This window comes from Mastomys coucha, unplaced genomic scaffold, assembly GCF_008632895.1.
Source record: "Mastomys coucha isolate ucsf_1 unplaced genomic scaffold, UCSF_Mcou_1 pScaffold13, whole genome shotgun sequence".
Lineage (NCBI taxonomy): Eukaryota > Metazoa > Chordata > Mammalia > Rodentia > Muridae > Mastomys > Mastomys coucha.
This window is the reverse complement of record NW_022196895.1, coordinates 75,869,806-75,882,136: the sequence shown is the minus strand read 5'-3', so window position 1 is coordinate 75,882,136 and position 12,331 is coordinate 75,869,806. Positions and strand designations below refer to the sequence as shown.

The following is a 12,331-nucleotide window of genomic DNA, read 5'->3' as shown; positions in this document are numbered from 1 at the left end:
AAAAAAAAAAAAAAAAAAAAAAAAGAGGAGAGATGGGAAAGGGACCTTCTCACAAGCACAAGCGCAAGCATTTCCTATCAGCTACTGGCTCTGGCTTCTTCTTATTTCCCTCCACTAGAAAGAATTCACATTTCAGGAATGGGAATGAGGTGCTTGACTACGTATGCGAGGCCTGTGGGCCTTAGCCCATGCGGGGGCAGATCATCGGTAGCCACTGTCGGAAGAAAGTGGGTGCAGAAATAATGAGCAAAGCACCCCAGCACTGTGAGCACTCCTTGGCCAGCCCGCTCTCACCTCGGTGCTCCCTTGCTGACAGCGAGGGAGTCCTCCATGAAGAACTTGTACCTTCTGTCTCGCACACACTGTCTCTAGAGAGGCTGGCATGGTAACACCTCTATCCTTTACAGAAAGTTTTCATGATCAAAATTAAGAGGAGACAGAAGGGCATCCAAACGGGCTGGCAAGGCAATGATGCTGACCCTTTACCTACTGTCTGCTCATTAGTTCCCATTGCTCTTCATCCCTTTCTGCCCCCCTCTGTCTCTGTCTCTCTGTCTCTGTCTCTCTGTCTCTCCCCTTCTTCCCTCCCTCCATTCTCCCCTCCCTCCCTCTCTTTTGAGTTACAACCATTTTTAGAATATACAATTTAGTGATTTTTAGTATGCTGTGCAACCATTGCCACTACCCACGATAGGATTTTTTTTTCACCCCACAAGAAGCCTGTACAACTAATGTCCCCATCTTCTTGGCCCTGATAACCTCATTGGTTCTTTTAGGCATTTGCCTGTACAACACTTCATATGAACATAATTTGGCAACACAGTTCTCTTTGTCTGGCTTCTTTCATTTCCCAGTGTTTCCTCAAGGTTTGTCCACACTGTACAAGTTAACTTTCTTACATGGCTAAATTCTGTTCCCTCCTACAGATTCATGGCATTAATCTGTTCACTCAGCCATGGATATTCACTTGGTTGTTTCTACTGTTGCCTATTGTGAACAATGCTACAGCAAACATGCCTACAAGCTTTTCGGTCATTGGTAATCCGTGTGTGTGTGTGTGTGTGTGTGTGTGTGTGTGTGTGTGTGTGTGTTGAATCATCTGCAGTGAACTAGCACTCATCTTACTGCTTTCTGTCTGTGGTTAAAGCACAACTGACCAGCTCATATACCCCTGCTGCCACAGTTAAAGCAACTGCTACCACCATGCCTTTCCCAACACAATAAACTGTACTTTCAAACAATAAGTCCAAATCAGTCCTTCCTCCTTAAGCATAAGGGATTGTACAGATCCCGAGCTATGTCCTCATACATCTCTGTGTACCAAACACAGTGATTGTTGCCCTGGGTTATGACAACAGAAAAGCAAGCATCACCCTGTGCTTCTCTGTCAGCCTTAGAGAACTGGTTCCACCCCACCAAGTGCTAAGAGAAGGGGCGTGGTGTGAAAATGAATGGATCAATGTTAGAGTTCAAGGGCCACAGTGTACAGCCACCAGTGCCTCCAACTTCACACAAATGTATTGCACATTGGGAACTGGGCTGCTTAAAAACATCTACCAGGCAGGTAAGAAAATGGAAAGAAACAGAACTACTAGGGTAGGGAGCATGGTCATGACGGGTACTAAAACAACCTGTTTGGAATAGGCCACAGCCGTGGGGAAGAGCAGCTGTATCCCAGGGATGCCCACGGAAGAAAGCAGAAATAGGTGGTTTTTCTCCCTACTAAATAAGTTTCTTCAAACAACCCTTTCTTGAAAGTTGCAAAGTAAAAAGAATACCAAATGCTGACGATGCTTTCTCTGCAAAAGGACGTGATCCCTGAGTGTGGGGTGAGGGCTCTGGTGGGCTCCTGAAGCTCACGCCATGTGCTCACGGAAGCCCGTGTGCTGTCTTGGATCTAGCACCCAGAGTTCTCTGTGGATTCGAGAGTCCCAGGTCACGAGCATGCACAGTGCTGTGTGTTCCCAGGCTCTAGGGCTTGGCGCACAGAGGCCTTCCTGCTTGGTCAAGAGCCTCTTTCTAGTGCACTGGAGTTTGCTGGCCTGAGGAACTGTTTGCTATGTGTGAGCTGACTTGAGACTGTGCTGTCTTGCTGCCTACAAAACCCTCGGTCTGTACCTGGCCCTCTGTACGTTGAACTTAAGCAAGGTCATGGCCAAACCCCTTTCCAGCTAAGTTCCTAGAGGCTTGTGAGAGCCGCCCACCCAGTTGCTCATTGTTCTTGCAGATTTTTGTGGTTGGCATCTTCTGGCAGAAGGGAAACTGAGGCTAGAGGCTGCAATGTGACCTCAGGACCCAGCTTCTCTGACTCTTACACAGGGCGACACAATGGTGAACAGACTAGACAGAATAACAAAACAGGAAAGGTCCAGTAATCCTACCCGCTATCAACAGTCTGGCGCTAACATTTTCCATTACAAACTCTGGATGGGGGGGGGGCGCTCTGCCCTCCCTTGCAACTCCATTTGGTCTTAGTTTTTCTCCTGATGATCCTATAGTTGGCTGGGGTTACAGCATATGCATCTGAGGGACACAACACAGTTGAGAGCACCATGTGTACTTATACATATTATACACATCACACACCATGTGTTCTTGTACATGTTGTCTGCATGGTTCTCTGTGAGGATAGAGCCTTCTCTGCAGTGACACGGGGATGGAGCACTACCAATCTCTTCAGTCTCTCTGGGTGGGCACTGGGTGCCTAACAAGCATCCCTGCCATGCTGGCCATAGAGAACACGCATGATCAGCCAGCCCGTGCCATTGGGTGACTTGTTCACAGAAGTAGGGCTGCTGCATGCTAACTGATCTGTGTTGCAGGCCTCCCACTTGCACTCAGCGGGAAAGCCCAGAGGCAGCATCTCTAAAACCAATATTCCCAAATGTGCATCAGCCCCATCATGGGCATGAGTGCCTCGCTGTCACCTGCTCAGTGGTTAGCGGATCTAAGGCAGCTGGCTTGGGGAGGAGCTTTCAAAGGGGGAGAAGCTCTACACTGAGGGTCTGTGATTAGGAATAATCCACAGTGTGGAAGAAGAACGACCTCTGGCCAGGGTGTGGGCGGGGCAGAGGGTAAGACAGACAGGTGGGGCTTCACAGACAGGCAGTATCCACAGAACAGAGGTGGGCCCAAGAGGATAGAAGAGCCACTAAAGGACAGGGGCCAGAAACTAGACGTTACCTTCTCTTTTCAAAAGCACATGAGTATGGACTTGTCATCCAGGCTCTCCCCGGCTTCATCAGGAGATTGATGGACATGTCTAGCGCCATGCTTACACTTAGAACACAGGCAGGCTTTCCCATCTCAACTCAATTCGTAAGTAACAACCTATCCTGCACACTCCCTATTCTTTTCAAATAAGAAATGAAAAAGCTCCAAACGCCTAGACAAGCACCTGATCTCGACTCCCATCCCGCCTGGTCCTGGCCTCCACGGAGAGCACAGGGGCAGTTAACTTGGCCAGAAGTGAGCGGGCGTGGACATCTGTGGGATTGGAAAGGGGAAAGCACAGGCCAGTCCCAGAGGGGCCTCGCCCACTGCCTGCCCAGACTCATGTTCTCACACTGACAAGCAAAGAATGAAGGCTGAAGAATGTGGAGCCTCACCTGGGACCAGCGGCTGAGCTGTGTGTGGACACTCAGGATGAACTGAACTCTGGGTCATGTGTGCAGAGCCTGGGTCACAGGCCGAACACTAATCACTTACATAAGCCCTGAAAAACAGGGCACACCTGTACAACAAGCATGTCTATACATGCACACATGGGTGAACGGCTGTCTGTTGAGAGGGGAGAGTGATTTTCTTTTTTCGTTTGTCCAGTTTGACCAGACAGTTATGATTTGCCCCTTAAAAACAAGCAGACAAACGAAAAAAAAAAAAACCAAAACAACAACAACAACAACAAACCAACTAATGGCAAGTGAGTAAGTCCGGTCATTCTTGGAGACATGGAGCATATCTGTGTGAATCCTGGTGGTGACACCTTTTGGGGAAAGGGAATTATTTATTTTTAAAAGATTTACTTATTTTATGTATATGACAACACAGCTGACTTCAGACACACCAGAGAGGGCATCCATTACAGATAGCTGTGAGCCACTATGTGGTTGCTGGGAATCGAACTCAGGGCCTCAGTGCTCTTAACCACTGAGCCATCTCTCCAGCCCCAGAGAATTATTTTTTTATAGCTGTATTGGTTTCAATAAAATTTTCTCCAACCAGCAGAGTCGGTTCCAAGTCACTGGGTAGACAGGGCCTGTCTGCTCAGTGATATCTTGGTTTGGCTTTGCAAACCTTGTCCCTTTTACCCAGACGTAAGGGGCCTGTGTTCATGGCCATCTGGCATGTTCACGTGTCACTGCTACTGAGCTCCCAACTCCCAGCTGCTCTCGTTCAGTGCTCATTCCTTTTGCCATGTGGGAGTAGTTGAAGGGCAACAACATGGCTTCCTCTACAGAAAGCAAAAGCTCTCCACGATATTCTGTCCTTTGGGGTGGGAACTGAAATTCCCCAAGGAGGGGGTGAGAGGTATACCTGGGAGAGCCCCAGGGAAGTGCAGCTGCAGCCCCCCACCACACACACAGATGCCCAGCCCAACCTTAGGGTTGACTTTACCAAGGCGGTTTGTTAGGACACCTTCTGTAGCCCCAGGCCTCCCCAGAGACTGCCAGGTGATGAGTCAGCCCATGGCCTGTGGATCCCACAAGGACGGGGAGGGTGGAACCTCCCAGAGATTGCAGATGTTCCGGGCAGTGCTGGGGAACCTAAGAGCGTCTTCCCTCGTGACCCACGGTGGTCAGTATAGCTTCGTGGTGGAGACGATGGAGCCACGGCAGAGGTGAGGAGAGGGTGAAGACAGAGTTAGGACAAGAGAAGGAAGTAGCTTCCGGTCTGCTTCAGTCTCCTCAAATGTCTCTCTCTGCACCTTTCCTTGTCACTTCTCCCCTTCGGGGTTGTGCCAGAGGGCCACTGCTCACTATTCCCAGAAAGGAGGAGTGTGGTAGTCATAAAAGTTACTTAAGATGCCAGGGGCCAGGGAGTGAGGACTAGCCGCAAGGATGAGGGAGAACTGCTCACAAAGCTCTGCGGGGAACTTGCTCGTCCTTCTGACTCTTCCAGGAAGGCCAGCTACAGCGGATAGCCAGGCCCAGGTGGTCTGGTCCACAACCCCCTTAAAGGAAGGGCCTAAGGCAGCCATGACCAGTGGGAGCAGTACGGCCCCCCCTGGGAGAGGCCAGGAGTGCAGATGAGCTAACAATGTGCACAAACAAAAGATCTTTGCTAGTTAACGTCTGACTGAAAAGAGTTATCTAGCCAAAATACCACTGAGAGGAAGGGAGACCCTTGCTTCACACTCACATCTCCAACAAAGATGGTTCTTCAAATGCCTGGAATCTTTTAGGGTTAGTCTGTGTGACAGGAAATAGCTGAGAGGTGGCCATTACGGGTAGGAGGGGAAGGCAGACAGCCCAGAGGCTCAGTCTCAGAAGAACTCACACAGGGCCTGTGAGAGCTGACACTTCCGAACTCACACTGTCCAATGACTAACCTCCTCTCCTGCTCCCTCCTGCCAGAAGGCCTGAAGGCACGGGGAGGGTCAGCTTGAGTGCACGTCTTCACAGATGGGGAAAGTCCAGGGAAATGCACCTCCACATGAGGTGCACCTGTGTGCAAATTAGAAGAGCTGCCCCACCCACACCTTTAGTCCCAGCACTTGGGAGGCAGAGGCAGGTGGATTTCTGAGTTCGAGGACAGCCTGGTCTACAGAGTGAGTTCCAGGATAGCCAGGGCTACACAGAGAAACCCTGACTCGAAAAAACAAAAAACAAAAACAAAAAAAAAAAACCAAAAAAAAAAAAAACCCAAAAAAAACCCCCAACAACAACAAAAAAGGAAGAGCTGCCCCACAGACCCACATTTCTCCTGGCCCCACCCACCACGCTGCTCCTATAGCTCCCTCTCCACATCTGCCAGCTTCCCTGGGTGTGGGCCATTCCCAGGGCTTCTCGCTGCCCAGAACCGCCTGCCTTTGCCCCCGTGTTCCCCTCCACTTGTCTCTGATCTGCACCTAACCGTCCTGCTGGTTCTCAGTGCTGCCTTCCATGTTCACTGACGATACACCCACATACACAGGGAGGGGTGGGCACCAGCATCGTGGAATCATTGTTTTGGAAGTGGGTGGACTCTCATGTGCAAAAGAAAACAAACAAAAAGAGTTTTTAAGAAAGACTTTGCTCGTTAATGCCTAAGGAGTCAATCCTCCCACGGTCTGACACCACCTGAACCCTGAAGTTCCTTCCAATGATAGCTGAAAATGTACAGTAAAATCACTTCATATGTTGGGGGGCGGTTTCGGCTAATGTGTCTTGAAAACGAATACAAAGTAGCTTTCGTTGGTATAAAGGAAGCGAAGTCAACACTTTTGTGTTTGTAGGTGATTACCTCCAGGTCATCTGGGAAGCGAGCAGCTCAGCTCAGTTCTCATGAGGAACAGTTACAGGCACGTAGTAGACTTCTGAATGATTGAAAAATCAGGACCTACTATTATTTGGGTCAATGTTTCCAGAGGCTTTTTAGATTGATATTTCCGTTTTATTTTTCAGTTCTGGGCACAGGGCTGTTCATCTGACTGAAGCTGCATATGCTTTTTAAAAAGCTGTAAGCTACAGCCCAGCTGGTCAGAAATCGTTCCTCAGCCTTCCTCCTGGCCGCCTCGGCTCGCAGGAGGCAGCCGGCTTGGGCCTCACACAGGGCCTGCGGACAGGCAGTCTGCTCTCACGGTGGGATACCTATGAGACCTGGCAGAAGCATAATCAAAAAGGAGGCCGTGAACGGGAACCTACGTCCTTTGAATTAGGGTTCTGAAGGGAAACTAAAGATGGGGTACAGGGTGATAGAGTCTAGCACAGGGAGAGACAGTGGGGAACAAGACAAGAGTCAGGCTCTTTCCAATAAGCAGCAAGTGAGCACAGGTCAGGAAATGCCATTCGGGCAGAGCAGGAACATATGTCCATTTTCCCAGCTGCTCTAAAACTACGCATCGGTCCCCTGGTGCCAGACAGTTCCCCTGGCTGGGGAGACTTCCTGAGGGTTCAGGCCAGCAAGGGAGGGAAGCCTGCGGATAGAGTGCACACAAAGCCAAGCTCAGTGCAAGCCCCCAGCCAGCCGCTGTCTCCCCACATGCTTTGTCTTCTGTCATCCTCTGTGCATGGGAGATCCGCCATTTATGCCCGCAGAATATTCCTCTGGCCCCAGCACTCCCTGCCTTCCAGGCCACAATCAGCTAAATTCAGCAAAGCCAGTCACAATGATCCCTCTGTTTCAAAGTGGCCGGAACAGTTCCTATAAAATTTTAATTAGTAAAGAAGGGAAAATGAAATAGGTGAAACCTGCCAGCAAAGTCTTTTTGCTGGAGAGTAGATGTGGACACCTACCCTGGGCCCAGAGCCCGGCACCCAGGGCTAAGTGTGCGACCATGCACCCATAATGGTGAAATTCTGACTTCTGTGGGGACAGGCGCTGCCTGGAAGATCCCACCTTGTGCTTCCTGTGGGCTATGTCAGTGGTCAAGCAGCTTCAATTTCCTTGGCCTTTTCTGTTTTCCAGACAAAATGAAGTCAATGTACCTGAGCCGATGCCTCCTGATGGACGAGGCATGCCAGGCCTCTTAACCAGATGGGGGCACTCACAGGGACCCGCCAGGGCAGGAGCAGGATGGGAGTGCCTCTCCTTATTCTTCTAGCCTTAGCTAGAAACAAACTGGCTGCAGGTGAGCAGTAAACCCCTCTGGGAGTGACACTGCTGGGTTCTCCTGTGACTGATGATCACCACGCTCACCTACGTGCACAGGGCCACACTAAGGAACACTCACGATTAGGACAGCTGAAGGGCGCACACAGACCGAATGCCTGCTAACCACAAAGAGCAAACAAAGCAGGCAAGGCTCCACCCACGGGGATCTTACCCCATCACAAGGAGCAGTGAGGCAGCGGTACATGCTGTAACACGGACAGCCCTTGGAAATGACATGCCGAGCGAAGGAAGCGCATGAACAGTAAGGTCCCATGTATACAAAACATCAGAATGGGAAACCTACTCAGGCTGGAGGTACATGAGTGGTTTCCAGGGGCAGGCAGGGTGTTAGGGTGACTGCTGATGGGGACAGTCCTTTTGGGTGGATGGTGAAAGTGCTCTAGAGTCTACTGTGGCAATGCTGCGTGGTTCTGAGAAGGCACTGATGACGGGCCAGTTGGACACTCTGGGTGGGCGGGGACACGGCGCCACTTTGTGCCACCACAAAGTTTTCGCACGGTGTGTTCTGACGTGTTGCATAGATGTCAGATGCCTTTGAGAGTCCAACCTTCGCTTTTTCAGTCTACGATGCTTCTTCCCTTAAACATCAACAAACTGAAACCTGAAAGCATCAGCTGGACTCTGCTACCTGTGAGCGTGAGTCGCACACAAGCCCCCTATCCCAGGAGAGTCTGTCCTCCATCTTTAAGTGGGTCCAGGTCTGTTATCTCCGAAGGGAGTTCCACCAACGGCTTATGAGCAGGCCTGAGGCCCAAAGAGCACCACTGCTCAGGGCCTGGCTGCCCTTGCTGTGAATTCTAGTTAAACTGAATGTGGCTGTGTGTCCCTGCCGAGGGTCCCTGCCGAGGGTTCTTTATTCTGTCGGTTCTTGAGTGCTTCTATTTTGGTTACAATGGTCTTTTAGCAATCTGAGACTGCTGGGCCCAGCTGCACACAGTGAGGCGCAGTCATGAGGGTCAACCCTGGGCCCTCGCCTGCCTGTTTAGTCAGAGCAATGATTAAGAGAAACAAAAGGAGCTGCTAGCCACTGTGTTTTAATGGTATGGCGTGCGCATAGGAGCTCGCTTCTCTGCTGCTGTCAGGAATCTGCTAATGCTGTTTCATTAACAGGGCCAATCACACCCTTGTCAGATACTCATAAATAAAACCATATCATTTTTCTTTACAAACCATATCTTATTTTCTTTACAAACAAGCTACAAGCTGTTAAGGCAATGTGGAAGGAGTTGGTATTCAAGATATACACTCAAGATGGAAGAGATCAGTTTTTCAGTCACTCTGGCCCCAGCATCTTAGTGAAGTCCTGCCATCTTAGGGATTTCTACAGTGGGGAGGCGAGCCACTCTAAGAGTGGTGTCTTCTCTCCCTGCGGCCGACTAGACTTGGCCGCACCACAGAGTCCTGCACATGGCCTCCTCCCTCCCATACAGGATATGACATGAGACCATGACAATATCTCTAAGACTCTTGCCCCCCAATCAGCACTATGCTTAGATCTAATCAGGTGACACAGTACAGAGAGGCTCAATGGGGTGACTAGCAACAGCTAGAAGCTAACGCAGATGGTTGCGAGGCACATTTCCCGAGCCATTTTCTCAGACTGTCTAGCTGGAAGTGGTATCAAGGGGCTCCAAGTGGGAGCTAGATACACACCACGAGGACAGGTCAGTCCAGCCCTGTGCACAGACGTGTATGTACAAAGTTCACCTCTGCCTTCAGCTTCCTGCTCCAAGTGCGATGTCCACACACTCATTCTTTCTAGCACATTATTAGAAGTTTTTGAGTCTGCAGCTCACACCATGAGCGTGTGATACTGTGCAATGTCTGGGGTCATACCCTGGGTATATTCCACTCAAACACTGAATGTTATACCCTTTCTAATGAGAACAGGGCTAGGGCTGTGTGGGCACAAAGGTGTGTCTTGGCTCTTTCATAAAGAGTTGCCCTCAGCAGCCAACTGGATCCTCAGAAAGTAACCAATTTTAATGTATTGTAAAGTGATAAAATACATTTTAATGGAAGCACACTAACTTCTATTGGCTTTCTTATCCAAACTTGGAGTCAAAAGTACCTGAATGTCATAGCGCCCTGAGGTGAAGTTAGTTACTCTAGGTACATAACCAAATACCCCAGGGTACACACAATGAGACGAGTGTGTGCATATACCCTAATTCTCACACACCCTCATAATCTCTGTGCACACACAAACCTTTACACATGTGTATAAATAGGTACACATATGCTCTTTCAGGATACATGTGTGAACCCACATCCGTGCATACGCGGTCAGTATGCATGCATGCAAACTCCCGCTGTGCTCTCCATCCTGTCCGCAGTCGTGCGCTGACAGGGCTCTGGCTGGCTGGAGCTTCTACTCCTCCTGCTATATAAGAAGAACCACATAAGAACCAGGGGGTGGTGGTTCATGGCGGTAAGGTCAGCACTTGGAAGATAGAGGCAGGGGACTGCTAGTTGGAGACCAACCTACACCAAGAGTAACACATAAAAATTTACTTTTGATCCTGTGTTCATTAGTTTTTTGTTTTTGTTTTTTGTTTTTTGTCAGCTTGACACAAACTATAGTCATCTGGGAAGAGGGACGTTGAACTGGGAAAATGTCTCCACCAGGCCTACAGGCAAATCTGTGGGACCCTTTCTTGATGAATGGCTGATCTGGGAGGCCAAGCCTCTAGATCTTGCCACTGCTGGGCAAGAAGTCCTGGCTTGAATAAATAAGCAAGCCAAGTGAGCCAGTCAGCAGTGTTCTTCTATAGCTTCAGCTTCAGTTCCTGCTGCCTGGCTCCTGCTTGAGGTCCTGTCACGACTTACCTTCCTGATAGATTGGGACTGGGATGGCTAAGCCATTAAAAACCCTTTTACCACCAAGTTGCTTTTGGTCCTCTTTACCACAGCAGTAGAAATCAAACTTAGGCATCGGTGTTAGATGCAGTTTAAGACATCAGAGTGGCTTCTATGTAGAATTCCTCTACGGTAGAAGTCTACATAGAATTCTATGTAGAATTCTGAGGCCAGTGGTCTTCTCCCCAAAGATCACGTGGGCTGCTCCAAGCTGTGTGCGGCCCCTCAGGGCCTACATCCTGTTTCTACTCTAGTGAGGTGAGCAGCACACACCATCAGGCTCTTCCTCGTGAGGACCAGTCCGGGGGCCTCAATGGCTTCTAGACTTTTGTTTCAAAGTGAGTAGAATGTATGCTTCTCATGACAGAAAGTGTGCGGATGCTACCGTGCCGTCGGCTGAAATCCACAGGCAGCGAGTGTAAGCGAGGCTTACAGATCGCCTGAGAGCAGCCTCAAGACAGCCCTCCCCTTGAGCAGGTCCGCGGGTCGGTTACCTGCCAGCTCTCGTGGAGTAGTGGAGAGCAGCAGAGGCCACCTCAGTCCCTTGCAGCTTGGTGAATAAAGACCAGGCATGCCAATACCCAGCTTCTCAGTGCCTGGAACATGCCTTCCTGTCCCCAGACACCCACTGTGCGAGCACGGCCTTCTCCCTAGACGCAGCTCGGCCCAGGGGGACAGTAGCTGACATTCACATGACAAGATTGGACGCTTAAATCCCCTGAGACCTGCAGCTAACAAATCGGGAAACTGAGGCACAAGGGAGCGGAGACGACCTGTAAGGTTCCAGACCTTGAGGCTACTGAGTTGTATAGTTGAGGCTACTGACTAGGACTTCTAGTCTGTTGCCAGGCTCTGCGTCTACTGGGACCTCGGTGGCCCTGAGGGTGTGAATCCGGAAAACTCGAGTTTGGGTGCTGTTCTCAGATAATGAGCTTAACCAAAAGCATGCAACAGAGACGTTCCTCCCTGTCCCTCCCCGCTCTCCGGTGCAGTTTAATTAGATACAGGACTTTGTGGCGCTGTGGAGGGCGAGGGAGACACCCTTGTGTCCCAGCCTGCCGTCTGCCGCCTATGTCAAGTACTCCAGCTTGCATACCGCACCCTGTGGAAGTCTGGGGGAATAGGGCCCTGGATCTCACAGTCTGTGCTTCTTCCAAGCACGACTCCCCCATTCCTCTCAGAACGGAGAGGTCAACCGGAAGCATAGTTCTGAGAGCTGGGCACCTTCCTCACGCCAGCCTGCCTCCCCACATGTCTGTGCTGGCTCTGAATCCCCCCAGCCCAGCCTCCTACTTGCCTTTCCCATGGGCAGGGCACACCAGAGACCCCAGGCCTCTTCCGACCCTGACGTGGCCCAACAACGGTTGCCTCCCACCGTTCCTTGAATGCTCACCATGGAGGAGAAATAAAGGAAACAGGGGTCTTGCAGTTCTTATAGAGATCCAAGTCAGAGGCAGGCAGGGCCTCGGCTAACAGCCCTCCTAAGTTTGCTGGATGCCACTCTGAAGAGAGTCAGGGTAGACTGCGTCTCTACAATCTGGGACGTAAGGCTCACCATGCATCTCCTGTGGCGTCAGGTGTGAACAGGAAGTGCATGAGAAATAACTTCATGGCTAGTATGTGGCTCTGGGGACTACCTGGCCCTGGCCTGCTCAGT

The 12,331-nt window shown here is 50.4% G+C and overlaps 1 protein-coding gene and 1 long non-coding RNA gene across 2 annotated transcripts in view; both read right to left on the bottom strand.

The window, feature by feature from the left end:
- Positions 1 to 12,331, bottom strand: part of Pard6g (par-6 family cell polarity regulator gamma) — a 74,011-nt gene that overhangs the window by 15,420 nt on the left and 46,260 nt on the right. The window lies entirely within an intron of this gene.
- LOC116087401 overlaps positions 9,778 to 12,331 on the bottom strand; it is a 3,061-nt gene continuing 507 nt past the window's right edge. Inside the window, exon 2 of the long non-coding RNA XR_004117424.1 lies at positions 9,778 to 12,311. This is a non-coding gene — a long non-coding RNA (uncharacterized LOC116087401). The remainder of the gene's footprint in view (positions 12,312 to 12,331) is intronic.